Genomic DNA, 8,426 nt, shown 5'->3' with positions numbered 1-8,426 from the left:
GCTCCGATGATCTTAGGATTAGATTTCCAATGCCAAATGAAAAGTATCATATTGGAATTTAACAGCCCATTACTATCGATCACAGAGGCTGTTTGTGGGTTATCAACTCTAAAAATTAAACCTCCATGTCTTTTTTACCAATCTATCCCTGGATTGTAAGCCTATAGCTACAAAGAGTAGGTGCTATAGTAAAGAGGACAGACTCTTAAATAAGAATGAGGTTAGACATTTATTGAATGAAAAAATCAACGAACCGAGTACAAGTCCTTGGAGCGCACAAGTTATAGTCTTCAAAAATGGTGAAAAACATAGAATGGTCGTGGACCACAGCCAAACTATAAACAGGTTTAAGCAACTTGATGCTTATTCCCTGCCTCGTATCTCGGACATGGTAAACCAGATTGCACAATACAAAATATACTCCACAATTGATCTGAATTCAGCTTATCATCAGGTGTCCATTCACAAAGATGAAAAGCAGTTGACTGCTTTTGAGGCAGATGGCAAACCTTTTCAGTTTAAAAGAGTCCCTTTTGGAGCTACCAACGGTGTATCCATTTTCCAAAGAGAGATGGGTAAACTAGTGGACGCTCATAACTTGCAAGCCACCTACCCTTATCTGGACAATGTCACTATATGTGACAAGGACTTAAATGGTCACGATCGGAACTTACAAATATTTCTCCAGGTGGCAAGCATCTGAACTTAACCCTTAACAATGACGAGTGTGTATACCGCACTAAACGCCCGGCTATACTAGGCTACGTAGTGAGTAAAGGGGAGATCAGCCCAAACCCAGAGAGAATAAAACCATTCATGGAGCTACCCCCACCTGCAACACAAAGGTCCCTCAAGTGTTGCCTGGGGTTTTTCTCCTATTACATTCATTGGGTGCCCAATTATGCAGATAAAGCACGGCCACTGTTTCAAACTAATTTCCCCCTGTCTGAAGAAGACCTCTGTGCTTTTGAAAACATCAAACAGGATAAAGCCAAGGCTACAATGTCAGCTATTGGTGAGGATTTACCTTTCCAAGTGGAATCTGATGCATCAGATTGGACCTTACCAGCTACGCTAAATCAAGCTGGCAGACTGTGGCCTTTTTCTCTCGGACTTTACACGGGCCGGAGGTCAGGCAATCCTCTATCAAAAAGGAAGTGCGAGCCATTGTACAATCCATTCACTATTGGAGATACCTTTTAGCTGGAAGGAAATTCACTTGACTGACTGATCAAAAATCTGTTGCCTACATGTTCAATACCGAATTGAAGAGAAAGGTTAAAAACAAAAACATCATGCGCTGGTGAATTGAGCTTTCTACGCCCAGGAAAATTCAATGACCCTCCGGATGCGCTTTCTCACATGACCTGTACAAGTCTGCAGCTGGACCGTTTGAAATACCTTCACGTTGAATTATATCACCCAGGGGTCACTAGATTTTATCATTATGTGAAGTCCATCAATTTGCCATATTCCTAGAAGACATCAAGAAACTGACTAATGAGTGTTCCGTCTGTGCAGAGTGTAAACCTCCTGCTTCCACATTAATTAAGGCGTCTAGACCATTTGAACACCTCAGCATGGATTTTAAAGGACCACTACCCTTAATAAGAATTCCTATTTCCTTAACATCATTGATGAATTCTCTCGTTTTCCCTTCTCTAGACCATGTGCTGACGTTTCTGCTAGTTCTGTTATTAAATGTCTCGATATGATTATCCTAACCTCATTCATAATGACAGAGGGTCAGCTTTCATCACTTCTGAACTTAGGCAATACCTTCTCGATAGGGGGATAGCTACTAGTCATACTACAACCTATAACCCATGGGGTAATGGTCAAGTGGCGTGCAGTAATGGTACAATCTGGAAAGCTATCACTCTTGCACTAAAATCAAAAGGTCTCCCCACCAGCCGCTGGCAAGAGGTGCTGCCAGAAGCATTAAACTCTATCTGTACCCTGCTTTGCACAGGTAAGATTCCTCACCAACGTCTTTTTGTTTTCCCTAGAAAATCAAAAACTGGATCGACCTTGCCGACTTGGCTATCTAAGCCCGGACAAGTTTTACTAAGAAAACATGTTAGACCCAGCAAAGCTGACTCGTGTTCAACTGCTTCATGCTAATCCGCAGTGTGCGCATGTTATTTTTCCCAATGGAAGAAAGGACACTGCTTCCCTTAGGGATCAAGCCTCACCTTGTCTGCAGCCTGCTAGCCTTTCCACTGACCTGACTCCTCCTTTACCCTTCCCGTCACCAGAAACACTCGAGGAACAACATCCTCTTCATGGGAATGTTTCCTCGCGCTCTCCACTCCCTTCCACACCTGGCGACAGAAGTCTGTACGCTGTCTCCGTCTGTGCCCTTACGAAGATCAACACAAATCTCAAAGCCACCTCAGAGGCTCTGGTATGACCATTTCTAATCTTAGCCATGATTACAGTGAGAGGAGTTGCCCTGTATTATCTCAGGCTTGCAGCTTGTGTTCTCATTAATTCTGTTTGCAACCCTTGATCTTCCATAATTTTTTCTGCTTTTTGCTTTTGCCTTTTATTGAATTTTATTAAAATTGGTCAATGTTTTTGGGAGGGGTGGGGTAAATGTGATGATGTAATGGGGGTGTATTATACTGACTGCTTGCTATTGGCTAAGGCTGTAGAGATACTCCACTCTACTGGTATAACAGATGGAGATGCTTTCCCACTGGACAGTTTAGTGGTGGTTATAGTCTGTTAATAAAACCCCTTGTCTGATCCATGTCTACGGCATATCAGCTCTGTAACAGGATACTTGGTATATCTGCAGTTCATTTGACAGCCTCAAACCCTTAGAATTGAAATGTGTCAGATTGCTTATCTTTGTACATATTTTACAGCCCAGTTTATCATCCTTAAAGTCTAACCAGGGAGAAGTTTCCTTCTTATTCTTCCACATTTCTTCAATCCCAAGGATACAAGGCTGACTTTGAGGACCATTAATTTCAGCACTGCATTTAGACCCGGTTAGAAAATTTGAACTTGAGGCAAGTAAATGCAGCTTTTGTCACTTCTACTGTTACCACTTGGTTCTTCTTGTTACAGTCCTCCGCTGTTAATCCCCACTACAGTCGTGTAAATCCCCCACTCTTTTTTTGTTGCTGTATTTTACAGAGGTGCAAGAGCAGCCCTCCTGTGAGCTCCGGTAGCACTGCACCCTTGGCTGGAGTAGCAAAGACCAGAGGACATGTGAACAAAGTAAAGAGAGGAAAGTTCAGGGGATAGATGTCAGGGTAAATCTTTTTTTTAAACAGATGAGGGGATTGTTTCAAGCTGAGGTGTTACAGTCAATGTTTGCTCATTTCTAAAGACAGGAAAATGGTTTACATTGATTGGCTTTTATCATTAAAAGATATGGATTCATGGCAGATATTCTCTGCGTCAACCGTCACTGTTGGAGTCTTCTTTCCTTGTACTGCATGGATTAAGTTAATGAACTTAGAGATATTGTCCATTGTTTGTCTTTTCTTAATAAATCCAGTTTCGTCAAGTTTTACTATTTTTGGTACACAGACAGCCAATCTGTTTGCTCATAGTTTTGCTATTATCTGATTCCACCTGCATTGAATTCGCCCATCGTTATTTTTTTCAATTTATTTATTTATTTTTTTGAATTCGCCCATCGTTATTGAATGAAGATCTACCGGGACCAATGCCTGAAGAGGGCGCACAAAATCAGTGAACCGGTGCGGACTCAAAAGGCCAACATGGCCTGTTTCCGCTCCGTAAATGGTTATATGGTTATATGGTTATGAGCTGTGGGCGCCTGAATGCTTTGCCAGGCATGATGCTGAACCAAGCCATGAAAGACCCCAACAATGAAGACGCTGTTTACATCCGGTACCGCACGGATGGCAGTCTCTTCAATCTGAGGCGCCTGCAAGCTCACACCAAGACACAAGAGAAACTTGTCCGTGAACTACTCTTTGCAGACGATGCCGCTTTAGTTGCCCATTCAGAGCCAGCTCTTCAGCGCTTGACGTCCTGCTTTGCGGAAACTGCCAAAATGTTTGGCCTGGAAGTCAGCCTGAAGAAAACTGAGGTCCTCCATCAGCCAGCTCCCCACCATGATTACCAGCCCCCCCACATCTCCATCGGGCACACAAAACTCAAAACGGTCAACCAGTTTACCTATCTCGGCTGCACCATTTCATCAGATGCAAGGATCGACAATGAGATAGACAACAGACTCGCCAAGGCAAATAGCGCCTTTGGAAGACTACACAAAAGAGTCTGGAAAAACAACCAACTGAAAAACCTCACAAAGATAAGCGTATACAGAGCCGTTGTCATACCCACACTCCTGTTCGGCTCCGAATCATGGGTCCTCTACCGGCACCACCTACGGCTCCTAGAACGCTTCCACCAGCGTTGTCTCCGCTCCATCCTCAACATCCATTGGAGCGCTTACATCCCTAACGTCGAAGTACTCGAGATGGCAGAGGTCGACAGCATCGAGTCCACGCTGCTGAAGATCCAGCTGCGCTGGATGGGTCACGTCTCCAGAATGGAGGACCATCGCCTTCCCAAGATCGTGTTATATGGCGAGCTCTCCACTGGCCACCGTGACAGAGGTGCACCAAAGAAAAGGTACAAGGACTGCTTAAAGAAATCTCTTGGTGCCTGCCACATTGACCACCGCCAGTGGGCTGATATCGCCTCAAACCGTGCATCTTGGCGCCTCACAGTTTGGCGGGCAGCAACCTCCTTTGAAGAAGACCGCAGAGCCTACCTCACTGACAAAAGGCAAAGGAGGAAAAACCCAACACCCAACCCCAACCAACCAATTTTCCCCTGCAACCGCTGCAATCGTGTCTGCCTGTCCCGCATCGGACTTGTCAGCCACAAACGAGTCTGCAGCTGACGTGGACTTTTTACCCCCTCCATAAATCTTCGTCCGCGAAGCCAAGCCAAAGAAAAAAGAGTGGAGGCTGGTCTGTGATACGGAGAAATGGATCGGAGGTCAGTCCACAGTAGAGCAGCAGGGAAGATCTCCCTGAATCTCCCTCCCCCACCCCCCACCGACATGATTGACCGGGATCGTCGTCTGATGAGGGCGCACAAAATCACTGAAGACCCCTTCCACCCCGCACACGGCGTTTCCCAGCTGCTCCCGGCAGGGAAGAGATCCAGGAGGATCAGAGCCAGCGCCACCAGGCTGAGGAACTTCTTCCCACAGGCAGTGAGAACGCTGAATAACCGAGGAACTGCTCACAGTAAATATCCAAGACTCATTTCTACAAAACAATATTGATTTATTTATTTTGATAGATATAGTACTTGCCCTGTATATGTATTACTTGTCTGTATGCGTGTTATGTCTAGTTGTATGTCTGCATGTATTTGCACTGAGGACTGGGAAAATTGTTTTGACAGGTTGTACTTGTACAATCAGATGAAAATAAACTTGACTTGACAGAACAATAGGGGCATTTAAGAGACTCTTAGACAGGCACATGGATGAAAAAAAGGAGGTTATGAGGTAGGGTTTAGATCTTTTTAATATATACAGATCCCTATAACAACGTGGGCTGAAGGGCCTGTACTTTGCTGTAATGCTATATGTTCTATGTTCCAATATCAAGGCCTGAAACAATGATTATACATCTTTGCTTTCTATGGACACTCATGACTTGCTGAGTTTCTCCGGCACGTTTGTGTCTTGCACAGAAAACACACCATCTGCACCCACTTTCCTGTTTAACATAGAGCAACAAAAAATTTGGCAGATGGTGTGATTGTGGTAAAAACACAGCAAAAGGAAGGCGTCAGAATAAAGACTGAAGACTGGCCAAGGTGGCAGGGGTGATGGCAGTGGTGGGTGGAATCCAGAACAACAAAAGGTGTTAATTGGGTATGATAAGTGGAGGGGAGGATTGATTTTGGCTCTGTGAAAGGAGAGAGAGAGAGTCCACTGGGGGATAAGGCAACAGAGGGAAGAAGAAAGATGAGAAACTGGAATCAGAATATATCGCCATGAATGAGTCACGAAATTCGGTGCTTTGTGGCAGCATCACATGGCAAACATTTAGGTAAGCCACCTTCCAAAATATTTAAAAATAGTGCAAGAAAAATAAGACAAAGTAAGGCAGTGTCTTTGGTTCATTGGTTATTCAGGAATCTGAGGGTGGTGGGGAAGAAGCCGTCCTTGTGCCGCTGAGTGCTTGTCTTCAGGCTCCTGTACTTCCTTCCTGATGGTAACAGTGGTCTGGGTGGTGGGGGTCCTTCAGGATAGAGGCCGCTTTCTTAACAACAGTCTCTTGTAGATGTCCTCGATGGAGTGAAGTCTTGTGCCCGTGATGTCGCATGGTGAGTTAACAACTCTCTGGAGTTTATTCTTATCAATGTTAATGCAGTCCAGTTAGAGGGTTCCCAGACAGAAGAAGAGCTCTCTCTCTCTCTCTCTCTCTCTCTCTCTCTCAACAAAGTCGACCCGTGCAGTAATAAAAAATTAACAGGACCAAACAGCGTACAACAAACCTTATTGTATTACATTAGCAGGAGTGAGGGGTGGAAAGAATGAGTAGACAATGTAGCTCATTCCCTGCATAGAACCTGTTGGAACCAAGGAGTTAAGTAATCTTGGAAAATATGCCTATGTACTATTCATTATGTATTCATTAATCCATTACTATGTAGCAATTTACTATGTACTTCAACTATACTGTTTATGGGAAATATTAATGTAATTAAGTAACGGCCAAAGTATGTAGAAAAGTTGGCTGATTATAATATGTATAGAATTTGCTGACTCCAAATACAAAGAGAGAAAATATTTTCATCCCCAAGGTTACATTAAACTGCTAATTGTAAAGCACAAGTCCAGAGAGAAAACATCAAAGTCATACATGGGAGTAACAGGATAGCAGATAAGAGAAGTTAGACAGGATGAAGTTGGAGGAACCAAAGGGACAGTGATTTGCAAGTATAAGTAATAAGAGTACCATGATTGAGAATGTCAGAGTAAAACAAAATAAATAAACCACTTGTGTAGGAATGAGGAGTCATAAGGGTACACGGGAGGTGTTGATTAGAACAGAAGACTATGGCCAGACTAGAACAAAGAAATAATTAGAAATATCTGGGGTATGAATTGACTTCTGATCAAAACATGTTCTGGCCTTGGGGATTAAGATAGGAGGTCTACACCATAGATAATTGCAGAGCAGGAAATTGCCTGAGATAAATCTTAGGCAAGGAGTCTATCAAAGAAAGCCAACTCTTGGTCAATGATATAAGCAGAAGAGACTGGACAGTAGGAGTCAGTCTTGGGGAATAGCTCACCGAGCAGGTGACCTATGAACTAACGACTGAATCAGAGCTCTGAAAAGCTTTATTCTTGTGCTATGTAATAAACTGATTGTGAAACCGAATACCTTCTCCTATCACTTCATTCAACGAGCACGCTGGACTCAGATGACACATAGACCAAACTGAGGGTAAGGTAAAGCCAGAGTCCCACAAACCTCAGTCAAAGTACACAGTATTCTTGCTCAGCTTATATAGTCTTTTTGATGGGTGCCTATGTGCAGTTTGACATGTGTTTTTTTTCTATTGGCCATCTAATGTTTTTGCTTCTTCTGTTCTTTGTAGTTTCTGTGATCGACAACCCAGCAACTTTTGGACACTCCAGGTCTCTTACTTAATACATTCCAATCGTGCTACGCTTCGCAGCTGTGGTCTGCTTAATCTACTAAACTAGTAACTTTTTGTTGGCCGACTTGCAGAACCCCTCCCCTTTCCATGATTCTCTCCTTTGACTTTGTTCACAGATCTAGAATCAATTCTCACCTTTCCTCTCATCAGATCCAATTAACACCCTTTGTTGTTCTGGGGAGTCTCTCCTTCATTCAGACAACTACCTGCTTTTTGCTTATACCTTGAAAAAGGCCTAGGGGCCCATAACATGGGTAATATAACTTTACATCTGTGGACACTGCAAGACCAGAGATTTTGCATGCTATCCAGGCAAGTCAACCTCTTTGTGAATGTAATACGTATTGGTTGTTGGAATTAAGGGACAAGTGGGAGCTGTCAATCAGCATCCCCCGGAATCCTCCACCCCTCCCCCACCCTCCCCCACTCTCTCTCTCTCTCTCTCCCCCCCCTCTCTCTTCCCCCCTGTCAATCACGGGCGACGAGGCGGGTCCGGTTTTCTGATTAGCCTAGCCCTGCGCTGGGCGTACCGCAACTGACCAATAGCGTTGGCGATCAGCCAACATTTCCTCCACCTCCACCTCCTCCCCCTCCCCCTCCCCCTCCCCCCCCCCCCCCCCCCCCCCACCCCACCCCACCCCACCCCACCCCAAACACCGGGCAGGCGTTCTATCAAGCAGCCCCTAGAAACCATTGGCTGTCAGAACTGACATTCCCGCATCTTCACTTCGGAGTAA

Source organism: Narcine bancroftii, chromosome 2, assembly GCF_036971445.1.
Source record: "Narcine bancroftii isolate sNarBan1 chromosome 2, sNarBan1.hap1, whole genome shotgun sequence".
NCBI lineage: Eukaryota > Metazoa > Chordata > Chondrichthyes > Torpediniformes > Narcinidae > Narcine > Narcine bancroftii.
Note: the sequence above shows the minus strand (reverse complement) of the source record.